The sequence below is a fragment of the Orcinus orca genome, chromosome 2 (genome assembly GCF_937001465.1).
Source record: "Orcinus orca chromosome 2, mOrcOrc1.1, whole genome shotgun sequence".
NCBI lineage: Eukaryota > Metazoa > Chordata > Mammalia > Artiodactyla > Delphinidae > Orcinus > Orcinus orca.
Window position 1 is genome coordinate 27,217,359 of NC_064560.1, and position 21,197 is coordinate 27,238,555.

A 21,197-nucleotide genomic window follows, 5' to 3' on the forward strand; every position below is an offset into this window, starting at 1 on the left:
CCTTTCTTGGAAGCAAACTGCAATCCGAGGATCTTCGATCAGAGGGATTAGAAAAGGTCTGTTCAGTATTTTGTGACAACTAAACACCAGGCACTGAGCTAAATATCGCAGACACCTGCAGAGGATATCTGACACCTGCTGTCAATTTCAAATGGGAAGGGCCTTCCTTACGCTCAAAATATACACTTAATGTAAATGTGGCCCAATTTCCCCAGTCTAAACAGTAATCGGCACGTGGAGGTCTCATTGAATATGGGGTAAACCCTGCCCCTCATCTCCCACTCACCCCAGACTGCTTTCACATAAAGGTTTGCCGGTGAGGGCGGAGACGTGAGTGTAGAGGGCCAGCCTAGCTCCACACCTTTGTCATTTATTTGTTCTAAGTGAATATTTACAAAATACTACTATTGCCAGTATTTTGCTGAAAGCTTTTATCTATTATTTCAGCCATCCCTTTATACATTCATTCCTTCATGCATTCATTCAACAAGTACAGAGTGCCTGCCGTGTTCTGGGCATGGTTTGAGGTGCTGGGAGAAGTTCAGAGATGTTAGGAAACGCAATTCGGGCCCAGCAACTTGTCCTGGAAGAGCCGAGATTAGACCTCCTGTCAGTCCGACGCCAAGGTCTTGCCCTTGGTCCCCACTCTCCTGGAGCAATGGTTCCCACCACATCCCAGCACTACGGTTACCAGACAGACGTCATTTGATTTATTTGCCATTTTAAAGAACACATTATTATAGACCATTTTAAAGATACATATATTAGGGAAAGTAATGTAGTAATTTTCCATTCACTCTTAACCCATTTATGACAATTTTCTTATTTCCTCAATCTCTACCATTTTTTAACTATAAAATGTTAAAGCAAGTCTCAACCCATCATTTCGTCCATAAACGCTTTACTATTTATTTTTTGTATTTAACCGCAATTCCATTATCACTCCCAATAAATTTGGCCATAATTCCTTACTAATATCTAATGCCCATTCTGGGCTCAGTTTTCACTGATTGTCCAAATGAATGTCCTTTTATTGTTGGTTTGTTTATACCATGATCCAAAGACAGACCACACTGTGCATTTGGTTGGTGGGTTTCCTTTATCTCTTTTAGTCTGTAACACTCCCATGACCCTCCCACCTTATTTTCCTGGCATCTGTTTGCTGGGTCATTTGAAGAAACTGGCTCATTTGTCCTGTGGAATTTCCCACACTCCGGGTTTGGCTGATTGCATCCCTGTGGTTCCTGTCTTAAACTAACTTGGTCCAAATGTGAGTCTAGTGTCTGATCACAGACATGGGCTTCTCCATAGTAAGAGCTCTGTTGGGTAGTCCTCTCTATAGACAACTTTGTACATGAGGCAGTCGGTCTGTAGTCTAGCAAGGGGTGTGCGGCAAATACCCGACAAAGGCAATCTTTCTTACTGTACTTTCACGTGGTCCCTAGGTAGATAAACATCCTTTCTCCCAGAAAATATATAAATGAAATCAAAGTGTTTTTGTTTCAAATTCCAGCTGCCACTTTAGGGCTGTTGGGTAGGACAGGTAATAGGATGGCTGAGCAATGTGGGGGGTCTCCCTAGAATCCGGTGTGCACCCTCTTTCTTTTTGTATGGCCTTTTCCCTTGAAGAGTTATTCTGCTCTTACTACTATGTGGTAAATCTCTATTTTCAGAACTGAATTCATTCCAGATCACGTCCAGGTTCTAACCACCTTCCTGACTCTTCCATTGAACTTTACTAAAGTGACTACAGCCAAACTCAAGATTAATCTCCAGAACCCAAGTCTCACCCTAAAATTCCCTGTTTATCAATGGCACCATCTTCAAAAGCCTCAAAACCCCTAAATGATGTTCCCTTTCCACATCCAGTTACTCACCATTGCTCTAACAGTCCTTCCTCTGTACACACTGAAAATATGTGCACAATGAACAAAGCAAAGACAGATACCACGGACAGGTGTGGGCACCCCGTCCTGTCTCTGCCTGCATCTTGAGGACACCTGGAGCTCATGGAGATGAGGAGGAACTCTAAAGTCTGAGGCTGCTGATCACAGGCATCTCAGAGCCTGAGCCTCCAGATGAGTGTCACTCTTAAAATAGTCAGTACCCACTTCATTCAATAGACTAAACTCCAAATAACTTTTAATTATTTGCAAAAACTAAACTCAATTTCCAATACAAAGACTTTCTATTCTTCAGAAGAAACAGAAGATGTACTCAGAGTCCTAAAAGCAGTTTCAAAAAATAGCTCCAAAATATTTTGACTCATTTTTTAGAGTAAGTGTACTGCTCCCCAATAGGACAATTGTCAATAGCTTATATTCTTCCTTAGTGGTTTATGATTTAAGATTTGGTGCATTTGTAGCTCCTGTCAAAGGTCAGTGTTTTCTCCAAACCAAAATATAATGTGAATGATATTATAAAGCATTAGACTGACCTAGAGATAGAAAATGTTACTCAGGAAACCGCTAGTATCCAAGACTAACTGACTTCTATGCATATTTTTGAATTCTATTGTTATACCTCTGAATGGTTTAATCTCAACTATGCTTTTTTAAGTGCGTGATTGGATATATTTGGGTAATTGAATACAGCTGTATAACCACCACCACAGTCAAGATCTAGAACAGTCCCATTGTTCCAAATGTTTCCTGTTTCCTTTTGCGGCTGATTCCCTCCCCCAACCCCTGCCCCAGACCAACAATGACCTGCTTCCTGTCACTGTCACTTTGCTGTTCATGGAGTTTCGTATTAACGAAACAATACAGTCTGTAGTGTTTTCCGTTTGATTTTTCATCCATGTTGTGGTGTGTATTACTATATTGCTCCTTTCTGTGGCCGAACAGTATTCTGTGGTAGGATGGATATTACAGTGTGCTTATCCATTCATCAGCCCAAGGGTATTTGGGTTGCTTCCAGTATGTGGCTATTAGGAGTAACGCTTTATGTAGACATGTGTTCCATTTCTCGTGGGGAGAGACCTAGGAGTGAGATTGCTGGGTCATAAGTAAGTAAGTGCATATTTATCTTTACAATATTCTACCTCACTTCTTTCCAAATAGCCACACCATTTTGCATTTCCACCATCAGTGAGTGGGTGTTAACATTTATTCCACATCTTCACCAGCACTTGGATTTGCCATTCTTTTCATGTTTAGCCGTTTCAGTGGACACAGCAGCATCTCCTTAGGGGTTTCATTTGCATTTCTCTGATAACCAGTGATGCCAAGCATCTTCCATGTGTTTGTTAGCCATTCATAGATCTTCTGTTGTGAAATGTCTACAGTCTTTTGACCATTTTGATCTGGGTCTTTTTTTCTTATTGCTAAGAAATTACTAATTATATATTCTTTTTCATTTTTAATTTATTATATTTATATATTTATATTTGTTATTAATTGATTATATTTGTATGTATACTTAATTTTTATTTGCAATTTTATATTCTTATTTTAAAGAAGAACCTTTCAAATGATCTATTTCAAGCTCTCCAAAGAATGGAGGGGCAAGTTGACTTGTTATTTGTATGATTTAGGAGCTCATTTGCAAAGAAAACCTCCTCTGAATTATGAGAGTGAGTATGTGTATAGGGTGGGTGCATGTGTGTATGTGTAAGGGTGTGTGTGGGTGTGTCAGCGTGGAGAATGGTGAAGAGGCAGGATAACCACAGGTTCGTAGACTGTCTCAGGAAATATCCTATAACTTATTCATCTGTTTTCTCTGCTTCATTTAAAAGAACATCAAGCAAAAACTGTGTTGTTTTTGTAACCCAGACTTCCGGGAACAGAAAGTCAGCCCCAAGGTCTGAAAGGAGGAAAAGCAAGTCCTCGTTTCTTAGATCAGCAGGGCCTGGTTGCAGACACAGTCCTTGCTCGGGTGTCAGGTCCAGCAGCGGGCGGCTCCCGCCTTCTCACTGGAAACTGACATGTACAGTCTGTTAATGCCTGAGTGAGTACAGAGAGCCTGGGAGAGGGAGCCACTGTCAGTATCCTGGCAGCAATAGAGAGCTGGAGGGAAAATGCAGTATTAGAAACAGATAAATGCAGTAGGAGTGAGCCAAAAACATATGGCTGAGCAAAAGCAGAGGCTCCGTTTACAGACAGCTGAATTCACTATAACATGACACTTAAACTGACCTGAGCAGGCTATTTTTCTTTAACCCCCGTCACCTATGGCATGTACCAAAGAATTAATTCATAAGAAGTTTGGCGAGAAACCTAACATATCCCGGGAGCAGGTGTGTTATCTCTCATCTTTCTCAATACCTGTGCCAAACCTTATTTTGGTCCAAGCCTATTTAAATAATGAACACTGCCCAAATGGTGGTCATTACCTACCCGCAGGTAGGTACTATGTCTACTCAAAGTATTCAACCACTGAAATGTGTTTGAATGCAGCAGCAGATCCTTCACTTTCGAAGGGATATCTTGACATGCCCCCACGCCGCTGGGCCTCTAGAAATTTTACTGAAGTACAAGGCTGCTGGATTTTTGTTGGATTTATTTCCCATCCTCTGACATGCAAATGTCTTACCAAAAAGTCTAGACCATTTGCCACTTCTCACTAACTAGGTCCAGTTGCTCCTGGCCAAAAAAAAGCGAAGAATTAGATTATGTAACTTCTAAATCATTGTGAATTAAACAGGAAAATGAAGAATATTTCATCAATCCATAAAAAGGCAGAAAAGCAGAAAAAAAGAAAAATCACCATGAATAGATCATTGTAAATGATAGGTAGGCAACCTCAAATAGATGTTAGATATGAAGAGAACCGTATAGTTATAATAGATGTATCACATTCATTCTCAGGTTACATTAAAAAAATCTGCCTATGTACGTGTTTTGTTGGGGACCTCCTAAAAGCATGTGGTGAGACAGGGTTAGCCACGAAGAGATTCATCAGGGGCCACAACTATGAAGGGGAAGGAGGAAGGAGCTGGGTGGAGGGGTGGCGCTGGCAGAGCTGCTCTGGGGGCAGGTCTGACAGCAGGTGAGGGAAGCAGGAGGGAGGTTGGGGGAATGCATCTTAGACCGCAGCTCTGGGGGAGTCTGGTTGTGGGCATTCCTCCGTCCCAACCAACCCCCAGCACCCAGCATGGACCTGCCCTGGTGCACCTGCCCCGCAGGGAGCAGGGAGTAGCAGATGGGTCTCAGAGCCACCGCTCAGAGACCAGAGTGGAGCATGCTCCTAGAGGCAGCCCGCAGCCCTGCCGTCCACCAGGCACACACCGCAGGCGTGACACAAAAGGTTATGTAGTAAGAGGGTTGAAAGAATATGCTGAGAAAGCAAACACTTTAAGAGCTTTACTGAAATGTAATTCACATACCATTCAGCTTACCGGTTGAAAGTGCACAATGTTTTTAAACTTATATTCACAGAGTTGAGCAACCATCACCACAATCTAAATTTAGAATATTTTTATTTCTCCCAAAAGAAAGCCTGTTCCTATGAGCAGTCACTCCCCATTCTACCTCCTGCAGCCCTAGGTTACTACTTACCTTCCCGCTGTCTCTATAAATTTGCCTGTCCTGGACATTTCACATACATGGGATTACATAACAACACATGGTCTTTTGTGTCTGGCTCTTTACACATAGCATGTGTTCAGAGTTCATTTGTGTTGTAGTGTGTATCAGTACTTCATTCCTTTTTTTTTTTTTTTCATTTATTTATCTTTGGGTGCGTTGGGTCTTCATTGCTGCACGTGGGCTTTCTCTAGTTGCGGCGAGTGGAGGCTACTCTTCCTTGTCGTGCACGGGCTTCTCATTGCTGTGGCTTCTCTTGGTGCAGAGCACGGGCTCTAGGCTCACAGGCTACAGTAGTTGTGGCTCACGGGCTCTGTTGCTCAGCAGCATATGGGATCTTCCCGGACCAGGGATCGAACCCGTGTTCCCTGCATTGGCAGGCAGATTCTTAACCACTGCGCCACCAGGGAAGCCCTCATTCCTTTTTATTGACAAATTACATTCCACTATGTGGATATACCATATTTTATTTACCCATTCATAGATTGATGGGCATTTGTATTGTTTCCACTTTGGGGACCATTACAAGTAATTCTGCTAAGGCATTTGTCTACAAGTTTTTCTGTGGATGTATGTTCTTATTTCTCTTGTGTAAACACCTAGGAGCATGACTGCTGACTCATAGCATAACTCTTAACATTTTGGGGAAATGAAAACTTTTCCAAAGCACCTCCACCATTTTATATTCCACCGAAAACGTATGAGTGCTTTAATTTTCTGTACCCTTAAACCTTCTCCATGCACACTTGACTTAATAATATGTAACCTTAATCAGTTTACCTACATTTTTAGAAAACAATGCAAGAGTCTTAAAATAGACTGACTTCAGAAAATTACCTCCTCCTTTCTTACATGTTATGATTGGGTCATATTTTGCTTCCACCTTGATTTCAGAACTCTCAGAAACAGAACTTACTGTTTTTACAAGAGTCAAAGTATATTTATTTCAATTCTAGTCACGTATTTGCAGTATCTTTGATCACCATTTTTTTTTTCCTTTCATTCCTATTCTTTCTCCTGGAATCAATTGCTTTCCCTTTGGTAGTTCTTTCAGCAAAGGTCTATGAGTTGTAGAACATCTTCTGTCTGTCTTTCCTTCTTTCCTGCCTTGTCTTTCTTTTCTTTTCTCTTTTTTGGTCTAAAAATGTCTTTACTCATTTGAAACAATATATAGGGAAACACAGAATTGTGAGATCAGAGCTGAGTTACCCTCAGACTCTCTGCCGGATCCTTTGGGCACGAGGAGCCCAGTCACTTACCCAGGCAGCCGCCAGTCACACGGGTCCCTCCCAATCCTTGTCACCTGTGGCTCCCCTGTCTCTCCCGGCTTTTCCCATCTGTTAACAGCTGGTGCTCACTGGATTCTCAAACCTGCTCTCAGGGGCTTCCCTGGTGGTGCAGCGGTTGAGAATCTGCCTGCCAATGCAGGGCACACAGGTTCAAGCCCTGGTCTGGGAGGATCCCACATGCCGCAGAGCAACTAGGCCCGTGAGCCACAATTACTGAGCCTGCGCGTCTGGAGCCTGTGCTCCGCAACAAGAGAGGCCACGATAGTGAGAGGCCCGCGCACCGCGATGAAGAGTGGCCCCCGCTTGCCACAACTAGAGAAAGCCCTCACACAGAAACGAAGACCCAACACAACCATAAATAAATAAATAAAGCAAACTGTCAACAAGTAAAAATAAATAAACACTAAAAAAACAAACAAACAAAAAAACCTGCTCTCAGTCTTCCCATCTCACTGTCCAGGTGGCCCAGGGCTATTTCTCTCCAGGGTCCTTCTGTGTGGTCACATCTCAGGTCAGGTCTTGCCAGGGGATGAGCTCGGATATTCATTCCCACAGGGCAGTCCAGCACTTCTGGGGTTTTATGAACTTTCCTAACAGAATTCTGTATATTCTCTGGCATGTATCTCCCAGCAAAACTTTAGGTCTTTTCCCCGGGAGAGTACTAGTTATCAGGCTCACCAACAAGACTGCATAATTTTTGAGAAAAAAGACACATTTACCATAATCTTTTCTAAGCTTAAAATTAGCACCCTAGTCAGTGCTTTATTTAAACAATGATATCAAGGTTCTGAGGACGAGGAGTTGGAGAATGGCAATGCCTAAAATATTCTCTAAAAACACTTTCTCATAGAAAATGATGCTTCTGTTTGGCACCCGTAACCATAACTCAATCTGTTAGGCAAACATAATTTAAAGGTTTGAGGTTTTTTTTCTTTTTCTAAGAGAATTTAAACTTAAAAAGAACTATTTTAGAGCCAAGTGATTAAACTGAAAAGCAGACTCCCACCCAAAAAAACTGTGGTTACTTAAATCTTAATAATTAACAAGTCATTGAAGGTCCCATTTCTTGATGCTTATCCTCAAATTCTGTTTAAAAAAAAATACAGTCAAGTTTATCTATTTTCCCAGATGTTTCTGTTAAAAAAAAAAACTGGTATGCTTTATGGTCATTTGAAAAATATTAATAGAAAACTTAGGCATCTGCTTTGTTAGAGATTTGGGTTTGCTCTCACGGGGAGACCCCTCTTGAGGGGGAGGATGTGGGAAGGGTGCAGGCCATGGCTTGCTTTCAGAAGGCTGTGAGGATGCCCTCCAGCTGAGAACAGGCCCCAGCATCCCCCATCTCTCTCTTCTGTCCCTGCTGGACCGTCACTCGGATGCCAGCACGTCCCTGCTTCCCTGCTTCTGTCTCAGAGGCAGCTTCTTCTGGCAACAAGCAGGAGCTTTGGAACCACTGTCTTCTGTGCTCACCTCCCGGGCGCCCTGCCCAGGGTCAACGCCACCCACCACGCACGCGCGGCATAGCCGGCTGCTGCGGGGCCAGCAGACTGGTCCACACAACCACTGGGGGGAGCAGGGTGGGGCAAACCCTTCCTCATGCTGGACACCTTCTTCCATCCCCGCAGGTCACTGTAGGTGAGTCCTGGCTGTGTAACAAGCAAACCTCTCCCAGCCGCAAAGGGCTAAAGCACAGGCATTGCATTTCTGATTGTGCTGTACCTATGAGAGGCAGGCCACACCTTCCACCTCACTGGCCTCCAAAGACCCGAGACCTGAGGCCCAGGCAGCTCTGTGACCCCAGGAGCCTCTTTCCAGCCTCCCAGCATACACTTTCTTCTCATTCTCTTGTGAGACACCACAGGGACCAGAGTCTCCAGGGGTCGGAATTCCCTTCACTGACTCTGGGAATCTTGGGCACTGCTGTCCAGGAAGGTCCAGGTCCCATGGCCAAAAGTTGGGAGTCACCTGATAAGATCTCCTTTTTCATATTCTCAGTGTGGTGGGCTGCCACCATGCTGCTTCCTTTAACTGGTGAGCCTGTTAACCCAGGACCAGCTACAGATCTTGTGGGGCCCAGTGTAAAATTAAAATGGAGGGCCTTTGTTCAAGAATCATAAAGAATCTCAAGACAGCAACAGCAGAGAGAGCATTGGCCAGGTGCAGGGGCAGCACTGGGTTAACCGTACACCATCTCCTGAGACAGATGGCCCAAAGCCATGGGAATGGAAATATGTCCTGGGTTGGGAAGATACATTTTCCTGGAGTCAAGATGCCTCATCATTGTAAGGCATTTGATACCTTTATGGCTCTACCTGTGGAATTGTTCTATAATAATAGTGGCTGAAGAATGGCAAAACTGTTGTTGAACCCAAGTTCTTATGCCCCTCACACAGTGAGGACAAACAAACCGAAACCTCAGAGTTTGGAGCAGAGAAAAGTTTTATTGCAAGGGTCAAGCAAGGAGTATAGGCAGCTCATGCTGTAAGGACCCAAACTCCCTGATGGTTTTCAGGGAAGAGTTTTTAATGTAAATTTTAGGCGGAGGGCTGCAGGATGCATGCTTTCTTCTGATTGGTGGTGAGGTAACAGGGTGATGTTTCAGGAATCTTGCGTTCAGCCTGAAGTTACCACCCTCCACCGGGTGGGGGCCTTAGTTCCTATAGAAGAACTCAGAGACCTGTATCAGATTAATATGTATATCCACTGGGGAGGAACTAGGATTCTGCTTTATTGCTGCATTATTGTTTCTTGACTGCTTTTCCTTTGTTTCAGCATTCCCTCACTTTCCTAATAAGTAACCTTTGGAACTCAGGGAAGGCCTACAAACAAGAAATGCGGGACATGGAAAGGCTTTTGTACCTGGGAGGGCCCCACAGAGTCCTGCTCAGTTTCAAAACCAGGAAGCCATAGGTCATGTAAACACAGTAGTTTTATTTTACTGGGTTCACACAGCATTTTAAAAGCGTACAATTTCATCTGAAAATCTACATTTTCAGCTCCTTCTGAAACATCAAAAGTAAGGACCTTGAACCAGCTTGGAGAGCACTGCCCCTGCATAGCTCTGACCACTCTCGAAGTAACCTGTGCTCCCAGGGCCCAGCAGTTTCCATCCTCTCTGCCCAGCTGGCTCAGCCCGTTTGCACCTTCACAAGAAATTACCGTAGACAGTGCAGCTTATGAACAGCAAGTATCTCTCACAGTTCTGGAGGCTGGAAGTCCAAGATTAAGGTGCCAGCAGATTGGGTGTCTGGTGAGGGCTCCTCCTGGTTCCTAGAAGGCATCTTCTCCCTGTGTCCCCACGTGGAGGAAGGGGCAAGGGAGCTCTCTAGAATCTCTTCTATAAGGACACTGATCCCATCGTGGGGGCTCCACCCTCATGACCTCATCACCTCCCAAAGGCCCCACCTCCTGACACCATCCCCTTGGGGGTTAGGACTCAACACAGGAATCTGGCGGGGCACACAGACATTCAGTCCATAGCACCTCCTCAGTCATCCATGCTTTCTTCCTGCCCTCTGGAGGCCATGATGCCTCTCCTGCTTCAACAGCTTTGCCCTGAAACAGGAAGATGAGCTGTCTCATCAAGGGGAAAATTTGGGCAAAGTAGGAAAGTATATTTCCTAGTTACTGGGTAAAAATTTGAGATTGAAGAAGAGTGATATTCACCCAAAATATAATCAGGACTATTTTTCTTTCTCCCTTTTCCCTCCCCTCAGTCCCTGCTGCAAGGATCATATCCATCTGTTCCTCAACTGCACCTTCTCTCTCACTGGAGCAGGGGCGTGGAGCCCTGAACTGGGGAGCTGAGTCCACGTCCCCACCTTTGTCTGCCTTTGCAAAGCGTCGGAGAGGAAGGCGTTTTCCTCTGCCTTCCGGGTTCTTCTGGCTGGTCTAAGAATTGCACTGACATGAGACAGATGAACAGGAGAAAAGCAAACAAAAGTTTAATAACACATATACATGGGAGTGACCCAGGAAAACTGAGTAAATCACCAAAATGCATGAAGCCCTCACCTTACCTACCACCTTCTGCTAAAGACAGAAGAGGATGCTGAGGGTGGGGAGAGTCAGTTTTGGGAGGCGACTGGGTGAGGTTCTTATGCAGATTGAAGTCCTGCCTTCTCCAGTGATGAGAGTTTCTAGAGGCTTGGACATCCTCTTCTTCCTGCTGCGGAGAGGGAGATATCCTTACAAACAGAGCCTTCCCTTCTAAATGCAAATGTTTCTTACAAAAGAGTAATTCCTGCTTGGTTTTCAGAGTTTTTCCCATGTATGCTGTTTCTTAGAAAATAGGCAGCTTAAAATAATTAATATGCCCAAGAGACACACTTTCAGGTGGCAAAATTGGCTCCCCTACAAAAGCCTCCCAGAGACGCAGTGCAGCTCACACCCCTCATTTGTCCAGTCGGACACTTAGCTTAATTGAGTGCAAGTCGAATTATTAGTTCACAGCTACAAAACCCTCCATCCCCACCACTGTAGTTGGCCTCATTAGGGGGGATAATCTGTCTTAAAAGAGATTTGTTTTAAAACTCCTAAGACTCAAGTTGCTCCTGTCTAGTGAGGGCATAATTTAATATGACCACCAGAATGCACATGTCCGATTCTAGGGGACCTATTGGTATTGGTTTTCTCAGTTGGAAGACATTGGTGTTCAACTGAATAATGACATCTTCAGGAAAAGCGGGCCCTGCTTATTTTTATGAAATATTATCTACTGGGAGCAAGTGCTGGTCTCACAAACAGTTTCTGTCCAAGCTCCTCAAGAACAGGATGTGATCAACAAAGTGAATGATTTTCTCTTTAACACAGAGTAATCTGTCTGCTCTCGTGTAAACAGCATTCAATTTTTCTTGGCATAATGGCTTCCTCTGTAGATGAAACGAGCCTTTTGTACTTGAGAAAAATGTGTATAATTTTGGCCATTGGCTGAGATAACTTAACAGCTTTCTGAAGTCAGATATTTTTAGAGCGCATGTAAAACAGCGACTGGTAATTAATAGAATATCGACTGGTTCAGCCTCGTCTAATCATAGACTGCATATAAATCATAAGGTGTTTTGCAATTAGGAAAATCCATATTAAATAACAAAGTACTGTTATCTCAGTAAACTTAACAAGTGTGGACTAATGCAGTATGGAATAATTGCTGCAATACAGATGTACCTGTATAGAACAGGTCTCCATTTATCGCACGTAAAACAGACTTCTTGTTTTTGTGGACATGGCTGTACTGACTAAAGGTCACTGGTGAAATACTTCGCCAATATCCCCAAAATGCTTGTTTCTCCTCCAGGGATTTTCCATACTGTCTGTCTATCCCAAACACCAGCAGAGCCTTCTCTTTGCATCTCTACACAGGTAGTGATTAAAGGCTCCTTGATTTCAGCAGTGCCAACCAGGATCACAGCATTTATGGAGCTTTCAGCATCCCCATTACAAATGCCTCATAAGTGATCAGCTGTAAAGCAGATTTGAACCAGCTGAGGACAACATCAGCATAAAAAGATCTCAAAAGATCTTGGCCTGAGAGAGGATATTCTTTTTATGATGAGATTTTCCCATTTATTTTTAAAATATATAGAACACTTTTATTTACATTTGCCATCTATTTCATAGAAAAAAATATAGAAGAGTATTGTGTTACTCTTTTTACTTGGGCATATATCGCTTCTAAAAAAATAAGACACTGGAAACAATTTTTATATTGGATGGCTACTTAGTTATTAGAGTTTTTTCGTTCCATGACATGCTCCCATTTGTATCTATGGAGAGTTAAAAGGCTATGAACTTACTCTCATTATTTGGTTGAATGGTGCCTTTAAAATGTTTATTTTAGAGCAGGAAGGGATCTTCAGGTCATTTAATCTAATAGTCATTTGTGAGATGAGGGAAGTAAGGAGGAGATAAGTAAATGAAGGGGTTCAGGACCTGCCAACCCCAAATGTGCCACTTTGTTGTGTAACCGAAAGTGGGTCTGGCTGCTCACCGCTCAAAAGCCAATAAAGAGGCAAGGTTCGTGGAAGCAAAAGTGTTTTTTATTTTGGGTGCTGGCAACCGATGCTTTGCAAAGGCAGACAAAGGTGGGGACGTGGACTCAGCTCCCCAGTTCAGGGCTCCACGCCCCCGCTCCAGTGAGAGAGAAGGTGCAGTTGAGGATCAGATGGATATGATCCTTGCAGCAGGGACTGAGGGGAGGGAAAAGGGAGAAAGAAAAATAGCCCTGATTATATTTTGGGTGAATATCACTCTTCTTCTATCTCAAACTTTTACCCAGTAACTAGGAAATATACTTTCCTACTTTGCCCAAATTTTCCAAGGAGCCTTAAGCTGTGCCTGCTTTCCAAGGATTGGGGAGGGACTGGGGAGGGTAGTGTTGACTGGAAACAGGCATTCCCCTGATGAGACAGCTCATCTTCCTGTTTCAGGGCAGAGCCGTTGAAGCAGGAGAGGCATCATTGCCTCCAGAGGGCAGGAAGAAAGCATGGATGACTGAGGAGGTGCTATGGACTGAATGTCTGTGTGCCCCGCCAGATTCCTGTGTTGAGTCCTAACCCCCAAGGGGATGGTGTCAGGAGGTGGGGCCTTTGGGAGGTGATGAGGTCATGAGGGTGGAGCCCCCACGATGGGATCAGTGTCCTTATAGAAGAGATTCCAGAGAGCTCCCTTGCCCCTTCCTCCACGTGGGGACACAGGGAGAAGATGCCTTCTAGGAACCAGGAGGAGCCCTCACCAGACACCCAATCTGCTGGCACCTTAATCTTGGACTTCCAGCCTCCAGAACTGTGAGAGGTACTTGCTGTTCATAAGCTGCACCGTCTACGGTAATTTCTTGTGAAGGTGCAAACGGGCTGAGCCAGCTGGGCAGAGAGGATGGAAATTGCCGCACCCTGGGAGCACAGGCTACTTGGAGAGTGGTCAGAGCTACTGCAGGGCCAGTCAGCTCTGACAGTCATCTTGATGTTGGTCATGCAGTGGTCTGATCAGCGTCATCCTGATTGTTTTAAGTGTAGTTCATCTTCAGTTCCAGGGTCAGTTTGTTCCCATTTTTCTTGAAGCCAATTCTCAGAATTGTGGCAGCTTATGTCATGGCTACAATCTGGTCATCATGTAGTTAACTGCTTCCACCTGGTGGGGGTTTCCGTATCTATAAGACAGCTCACAGGATATGGCTCAGAACATTATCTATAGCCCTTGAGAAGGAACTAAAGGTCCTTGACTTTGCTTACTGACTAAACTATTATTGTTTTGTCCTGTTTGACTGCTTTTCTCTGCTTCTGCATTTTCTCACTTCTTGATTAAACTTATTCTTTGGCTAAAGTTTTTCCACAGGTAAAAGGCTGGCAGAGGACATGGCTGGGGCGGGGGTGGGGACATAGGGTCCTGTTCCATTTCAGATGTACTGATTACTTTGAGCTGAAGGCATTTGAAGGGCAGCAGATGCAGGGGGAGCTTCCCCTCAACCCCCTCAACTGCCTGAACACAGAGCCTCCACAGGAACTCGGGGTCTTAGGTCCCCTCCTGGGAGCTTCACCACCAGGAAGACTGACTCTTGTCCCAGGAGAGGAGCCTAGAAGTGGACCCCACCCCCAGACAGACCGTCACCAACTGCCACCCTCCCATTCATCCTCTAAGGGCCACTCACCTTCCCTGGAAAACATGTACTATCCCCAGAGAGGCCTGGACCCCCTCCCCTTCCCCTGTTAAGATGGTATATAAGCTCTCAAATTTTACCACCATTTGGATATTTACTTGTTTTTTCCTGTGATGCCCCCAAGCACGTAATACTAAAAACGAATAACTGCATATAACATTTCTCCTGTTAATTACCTGTTGTCAGTTTATTTCATAGACACATAGGTGGGTAGAGGGAACTCTTTCCCCCGCCTACAAAACTTCCCAAGGTCATGGGCGTCAAGTTTCAGTTTCATGAGAGCTGAAACTCAAATGCAGGACCCAGGATCTAAACCCAACACATGGCCACTCCCCACCAAGTGTAACCCTCGGCACCAAGCACAAGGTTACACAGCCAAAGTGAGACCTCAGATCTAAGCTTCCGTCACCCTTTCCACCGCTCTGTGCCTGGTGCTGTCCTTCTGACTCAGGTGATGTTACCCAGACCCATGCAGGTGCACGTGACTCCTAAAGGTACAGGGCAGCCTTGGTGACTGATCACCACTGTGGTCTCCATCACCCATATCACTCGTGCGCTCAGTGCTATGTGCACACTTGTCCTGGTGGCATCCCTGTGAGGTGAGTGCCCCAGACAGGAGAATGGAGCCCGAGTAACCATGGCTTGTCCCTCTAGCCCATGCCTGGACCAGGCCATGAGGCCTCCGGCCCACGGCTCCACCCCTTATGGCTGCACCAACCCAGGCCAGCAGCAGCCATGTCAATATTTAAATAAGCAAAAAATATAATATTAAAACCTGTCTGTATATATCAGATGGAAGCATTTTGTTTGGAATAGCATGCATTTTCTTCAGTAGTTCAATAGTTGTTTCTTTTCATTAAATGACAGTTCCCACCTTCGATACTAGGGCCAGTGTGGAAACATGAAGCACCCAAATTGTTCCTTTATTCAAGACATAAATATATATATTTTTCAACTTTAACATAGAATATAGTAACTGACTTAAGCCTGTCTATTGAAAAATTCCATGAACCAACTGAAGCTAAAGAGAGCTATTGAAATGTACAGGGTCAGTGATGAGAACTTTTTGGATGAGCGTTTCCAACAGGCCAATAAAATACACGCTAAGTATGTGTCTTCATTATGTCTCAATATTCATAGAAATAGATTTTATTGGAAAATGTGGTCACATCTGTTTTCTGCTAAGTAAAAATCTGTGTGAATTTAAGGACCTGATAGAAAACAAATAAATGTATAAAAACAGTTTAAATGATCTAAATCACTTTTAGTGTGGAGGGTTTATAGAAAAAAATACATATAAAAATATACTTTTTTATGTGCACTCTGGCACTGTCCATTTTATTTTTTAAAGAGGAAGATTAAGCAAAAACTTTATTCTCAATTTATAAAGATTAAGAATTAGCAGGTTGATCTGTGAATAATGGTTAATAAACCATTTATCTTAGTCTGTTCAGGCTGCTGCAACAAAACACCACAGACGGGAGCTTAAACAACAGACATTTATTCCTCACAGTTCTGGAGGCTGCAGTATTCTGAGATCAAGGCACTGACACTGTCTGGTGAGGCCCCCTCCTGGTCCATACATGGCATCTTCTCCTGTGTTCTCACCTGGTGGAGGGAGAGGGAGCTCTGGTCTCTCCCTCTTCTTATAAGTGTACTAATACCATCTAGGGGCCCCACCCTCATGACCATATCTAAACCTCATCACCTCCCAAAGACCCCACCTCCAAACATCATCCCACTGGGGGGTCAGTTCTTCAACATGTAGATTTTGGGGGGACACAAACATTCAGTCCATGGCTCCAATCAACATTTCAAAGGGCCGATACCCCCTGATGAACAGCTTTCACATTTCCACCTGCTCTCATTTCTAACCCCAAACCTCTGCTCTCTAGCCCCTCAGAAGTTTTGCTTTTTCTTTCTTTTTTTTTTTATGCTCTTTCTTCAGGAAAAGCTTTACTGCCTGCACTCTCACTCTCCACACACTTCTGTCTCCTGAGGTTGTTTACTTTCCCTCTCCCACCTCTCAGATTTCTGCTCCTTTTTCCACCAGCCATTGCTCCCCACCTGATAAGACCATTTAGCACATTTTGTGTTTGTTGATTAAAGTGTGTTCCCCAATCCTGAAGTTAAGAAGAGCTGAGTTAAAAGTTTCATATTCTTCCCAGACACTTTTGTTCTCAAAGTGTGCTCCCTGGACCAGCCTCACATGAGAACTTACTAGAAATGCACATTCTCAGGCCCCACCCAGGCCTGCATCAGATACTGTGAACTGGAGCCCAGGAGCTATATTTCAACAACCCCTCCAGGTGGTTCTAATGCTGTTGCATGTTCGAGAAGCATTGATGAAAGAAAAAAATTGATTTTGAGGAACTTGAGTTTGATTTCGTTTTGATTTCCTCTCTTTTTCCCTACCTGCACTTCTCTGATTTTCACAGAAAAAAAAAAGGGAGTGTCCTATGCATTCCTAAGGTGGGAAGGGAGGAAGACTGCTCATTTCTGTCACCTCAAGTAGATCATTTGAACTTGATGTTACATCAGAATCACCTGGAGAACTTGCTGAACAACGCTGATTCAGTAGATCTGGGCTGGACCAGGATCTGCATGTCTAGCAGGCCCCCCTGTGGTGCTGATGTTGCTCTGGGAGTACCACCGGTCTCAAAGAACACATTGGTTTTCCCCTCAGGTGATTCAGTTGATGGCTATAAGGGGAAAGAGTCCAAAATAACACACCATACATGATGAAAGCCAATTTGAGCATAAATATGGACTAAGAATAATGATCTCTGCATGGACAATGGTGATCATTATGTTTAGCTCTCTAGCAACCAGAGTTGAGATGACTTCACCCACAATCTTTTCGGGCATGTTGGCCACGGCTGCCATCCTCACAAGGTTTCCCTGCTTTCCTTGAATCTCCAGATTTCATGAGTGTACAATATGGCCCAAACTCAGATTACCTGTAGTTGATTCTGAATTGTGGCAGCCTGTAGCACATCTGAAACTTTTCTGAAAGGCACCTCTCAGTTATGGAGCAAGATGGACAAATAAGCTAATTATATCAACTAGGTACTCTCTGCTTAATCAAGAATTACTCTGTCAAATGCCATTATTAGTATGCCACTTTCTGATGAATGAGAATGGGACAAAACAGTATATAACTCCAAATAATAGCTTGTACAATCCAGCGTGGTTTCCGTGATGGAGTGAGAGAATAAGTGTAAAGGTGTTTAATAATGTTCCATATTCAGCTCTATGTAAGATTCCAATAACTTACCCTGTACCATTTCATGATGATCTTCATTATCTTCGCACTAGAGATTGATTCACTTTACTGTCCCTGTGTTACTATACTGATGTGGCAGGTTATTATTTAGTGTATTAATATTATTTGCGAAGTTCTGTTTGTTTCTGGAAACAAATCTAGGAGAACTATTTGACTGTCATTTCCAACCTCTGAATAAGATTTGTTATCTCAGATGCATTTCATATAATTTATGCATAATTCAGCAACAAGAAAATATTTCTTTATGCAAATAATAAAGATGTTACAAATGTGTGCAGTCTGCACTAAACTTTTGAAAACAGTTTTGTACCTATTGTCTTGTTTCATCTTCATGACACCCTCTGAGATAAGTATTTTAATCCCAAGATGAGTAAAATGAACTGCAGTCGAGAACTTGAGATAATGCAGATATTTGGTGTCAGGAGTGGAACTAAAACCTGCTTTTCTGGCTCATTGTTCCTTATTCTTCCATCACGATGGTTTCTTTTTCCCACTGAGCCCGGAAACCCACTAAAGGCAGCCATCTGGAAACTCACATGTGGAAGACTTACATTGTCTCTAATCAAGAACTTAGGTAAACTTGCAGTTTCAATCCTTGAATATTTTGAATATGCCACTGGGAAGTGAAATCATAAACATTCTAACAGAATCAAGCAAAAGCTGGGTAATCTTCCACAGTTCATTTTAGTAAGCATGTATTGAGAGTCTGCTCCCTGCTGTGCCAAGCCGTGGGGGACACAGAAATGACTGAAACATGGTTTCTAATTGCTAGACACTTGCATTCTGGGTGGATGGGATGGGTTTGGGGAGGAAGAAGCCCTAACTTATCATCAAGTCATAAATTTACATTCCTATTAATGAAGGTACCTACAAACTGCATTATTCACTTAGTAGAAACAAGTTTTGTTCTTTTTTCACAGGTTAAGAAGTTAAAAGTTAAAGAATACTACTGACATGATACAGGAGGTTAGTACTATCGTTTTGTCTCTCTACTCTGGGATTCACGATTTGTGCACAGTGTACACAACTCCATATAATAGTAATGGGAGTCACTCTTGGATATTGGAAAGAGAATTTTTCCCTCTAGAATTTGCACAGGAAAATCCCTGAGAGAATAATAATTTCCACAGCCCAGTCATTGCCCTATCGGGACCCAACAAGTTACTCTGCACCATAATTAAGTAAGCACAACAGGCAACTTCAGATTTCAAGACTCTGGGTTTTATGGTTACAGATGTTCTTCTCACTGTAGTCTGTTCAGCAGTTCCTTGGGTCATAAATGTTTAATTTTTAATCTATTTTTTATCGGTTTTATGTAATGCAGGCTGCTGGTATACCAAAAGAATTTTTACTAGTGCATTTTATGTGTGGGAAGTTTGTGATAAAAGCTTTAGTGAAATAAAATGAGGTGTGTTCCCTCAAGAAAACATTACTGTAGCTCAAAACACAGGTGAATGTTCTTTTCATAGGACATGGACTATTTGGATCTCATTTACAGTATTGTTTGCAGACTTAATATGATCCTGGGAAATCACATGACTTGCAGGTGTATTACTGAGGGCACATGGAGTTACATCATCTATTTGCGCTGGAAATGTCCTTTGAAATGATTCAGGGGCTGGAAACAATAGTCATTTCAGGATATATTTATCTTTTCTGACTCAAACAGCTGTCCCACTTTTCAGGAGACCTTGTGTTATAGACCATATGTGCCAATGAAAGGTAAATTGTTAAAATACCACAAACAAGAGCTGACAAAATCACCAGTGACATCACGTGTTTACATATCTATTATAGCCAAACCTAAATTTTAGTTGCTCTGGAAACATAACAATCATTTCGACATGTTCTGGGTGTGAAACCTTGAGGTGAAATCTTCTGTTGGGTATTTAACACACAGCATAGCACAGGGTCTGACAATTTTAAAATGATTCTTACACCTTCCATTTAGCTTGACATATCTGAAACCTTTCCTCACTCTCTCCTTTTGGAAGGACTGTCTGATGCACCAGTAGACAGGGTGGGTTAATCATTACCCTTTGGCAAAACAGACTTATTGAAAGGGAGAGGAAGAAGCCGGCTCTTAAGCCAAAGAGAGTTGTAGCAAAGGAGTCAAAGAGCATGAACTGTGACCCAGGGAGAGGTGTGCCCGCCCAATGGGCTATGGCTGAGCTGCACTCATGCTGCCCCACGGCACCTGACTATGCAGTGACTTCATGCAGAAGCTCCCTGGAACAGCCACGACCCACACCTTGGCTACCATTTCTCCTGATTTGGTCTCTGTGTTGATTCCAGAGTTGGCTTTGGAATAATAAACTGAATAATCTTGCTTCAAACCAACAAAATTTCACATTCTTCAATTTTACTAAAACCAAAACATCATGCTTTCTACTTCCATGGCCAGAGCCGATTTTCTACCACGCTTTGCCCTCTCCAGCAGCCAGACCATTGCCGTGTCTCTCCCTGCAGTGCTGGTTCAGGTACAGGCATGGGTTCTCTTTGCTCCAGGCACTTACCCAGGGTCTTATGTGCCCCCAGCGAATTAAAACACAATCCTTCTCCATCGAGTTCTTGCAGGGCTGTGCCTTTCTTTCTGCTCAGCCCTTCACAGTGGAGTCTGTCATTTTAAACTGACTAGCTGGTAAGAATTTTTAAGACACTATACATAGCAATACTTGGCAGTTCCGTTAAAGCACTTTATCAACTTAGAGTTTACAAATAATCCCTGTAACTCTACGAGGTAGGACTGAGATTCAGAGAATCTGTCTTTGAACTCCAACTTTTTATTTACCAGTTGGACAAATCAACTGAATTTGCTGAGTGTCTTCTAGTCTGTCACCCAGAGTAATGGAGGGGAAGGTACCCGGTTAGAGGTGGGACTCAGAGAGATGGAATCTGTGTTGAGTCTACTGCTCCATGACTTGCTGGTCAGTTTGGGACTTGGACTGGAGCAGTGGGGACCCCTGGGTATCCCTCAGACATGTTCACGAGGCCTGTCAGGTTAAAACCATTTTTACAATGATCCCAAGACTCCTTTTGTCTTTTCCCTCTCACTGTCTCGTGAATGTATGGAGGAGTATCTCAGAGGCTATGGGGTGTGTGCTGTCATGACAGACTGAACGTGGAGTCCGCCGAGTGGGTCGTGTTAGAGGTGGTCTGGTGACCCAGACAGTGTCTGTAGCTCCAGGTGATGCTGAGTTGGTGGAGGAAATGGGGGTTTTTCACGGCAAGGAAAGAAAGGGGCAAGAGCTGGAGGAGGGTTGCTGGACTCACATTACTCTCCCGTGACCAGCCACATGGTGACGTCCCTGTGCGCAGGATGTTCTGGGTCAGCCATTAGTCCCAAATCAGGATTCAGGAGAAAAGGGGGAGGAACTGGTCTAGCTGGTTAGTTCACTGACATGCAGGAGACGATGACACTGGGCAGCCTCCCCAAGCAAATG

The 21,197-nt window shown here is 43.7% G+C and overlaps 2 long non-coding RNA genes across 2 annotated transcripts in view; one reads left to right on the forward strand and one right to left on the reverse strand.

The window, feature by feature from the left end:
• LOC117197391 (uncharacterized) overlaps positions 1 to 21,197 on the forward strand; it is a 416,054-nt gene that overhangs the window by 307,147 nt on the left and 87,710 nt on the right. Inside the window, exon 4 of the long non-coding RNA XR_004477979.2 lies at positions 18,675 to 18,720. This is a non-coding gene — a long non-coding RNA (uncharacterized LOC117197391). The remainder of the gene's footprint in view (positions 1 to 18,674; positions 18,721 to 21,197) is intronic.
• LOC125963429 (uncharacterized) overlaps positions 1 to 21,197 on the reverse strand; it is a 162,177-nt gene that overhangs the window by 112,474 nt on the left and 28,506 nt on the right. The gene's annotated exons all lie outside the window — the stretch shown is intronic.